Here is a 1,576-nt window from a genome sequence, read left to right as displayed (position 1 = left end):
CTACACTTACTGCCATGACATTTAGTTTTTCTGTCCACACACACACACACACACACACACGCACACACACACACACACGCACACACACACACACACACACTGCAGATATATAGAGAAATAGAAAAGGATAAAGGGTTTAATCAGAGACGACAGAGAAAACAGAAGAGCCTCACAGACTGTGTATAATGGTGTAAATTTAATTTAATTTACACCATATATATATATGTGTGTGTGTGTGTGTGTGTGTGTATATATATATATATATATATATATATATACACACACAATGAGATGAATTAACAGAATTTCAACCAGAGGTGATGTGATGAGAAGAATGAGCTTTAACATTCAACCTCTTATTTACTTCCTGTCAGGGTTTTCTCAGCCTCATCATGTGACTCATCACACGTCTCCTCCTCTACAGGTTCGTCTTGTCCAGTCCGTTCTCAGTTTGTCTGCTTCCTGCCTCAGATCCTCACCTGACCTGTCACCTGCTCACACACCTGCTCCCATCAGATTATTAGTCTATATATATATATCTCTCCCATCCTGCCCTTTGGCGTGTTGTCCACCATGTCTTGTAGCTGTCTGGTCTACGTTCAGCCTCTCTTTATATTTTGGGATTTTTCTGCAGTGGCCATCGCAGGTTTATGTCTCCGTTATTTCTCCTTTCTCTCGGTCTGATCCACCAGCACAGAAACACTGTGGCTCCACTTTAATCTCACCTGAGCAGCTGAACCTGTTGGAGGACACCTGTGGGGTTCAGGGTGTCGCCCCCAGTGTGTTTCAACTGCACTACTGCCTGAAGATGAAAGGAGCAAACAGAGGGAAACTGAAAAACAAAAGAATCCTCATTTGCTCCTTTTTTTTTCAGTCTGTAATTTTTATTTTGTTTTGCTACCAGACATCTCTGGTGGTTTTTCTCCGACCTGCTCTCCTCATTGGTTTCCTGTGAATTATTTAAGAACCGGGAGATAATTCTGTTGGTGTAAGTGAGGAAACAGAAATGTGCAGGTGGCTCAGTTTTCAGTCATGATGAGTGAAGCCCGAGCTCGTCCTCCTGCCTCGTTCTCTGAGGCGTCAGTCTCTTAAAGGAAATTCACTGCAGAGGATTTTTCTTTTCTTCTGACCTTATTAAAATCCAGTGTTGAAAGGTTTTGAAGTTGTGACCTTTCTCTCCGCCACATGCTGAGTTTGCGAATTTGATGAAGGTGAAAAAACTGCAGTGACCAGAAAGTTTTGTTTCTGCACCAAATGAGTAAATGTTCCAGGTTTTATATGGTATTTGGTCTATACATGGACAAATAGATTAGTTTCATTCCTGTTAGTGTAAAGTTCATTCCTCCAGTGTAAAGGTGTGTGTCCATGTGTAGTGTGATTATAGATCAGCTCTAGCTTCTATATTAATACTGTGAAAGTATCAAAGCCTCAGTCCACAGAGAAATGCACACAGCCTGTATTCAGAAACTGAGCCTTAAAACCAGCCGTCAGGACTTCTGGAACTTTGTGATGTCACAACAAAGCAGTCACCAAGCCCCGCCCACCTGGACCCACCATCCAAACCTTGCAGGATTTG

The sequence above is a fragment of the Seriola lalandi genome, unplaced genomic scaffold (genome assembly GCF_002814215.2).
Source record: "Seriola lalandi dorsalis isolate HSWRI2012SDOR001 ecotype SW California unplaced genomic scaffold, Sedor1 jcf7180002054837, whole genome shotgun sequence".
In the NCBI taxonomy this organism is placed as follows: Eukaryota; Metazoa; Chordata; class Actinopteri; order Carangiformes; family Carangidae; genus Seriola; species Seriola lalandi.
Note: the sequence above shows the minus strand (reverse complement) of the source record.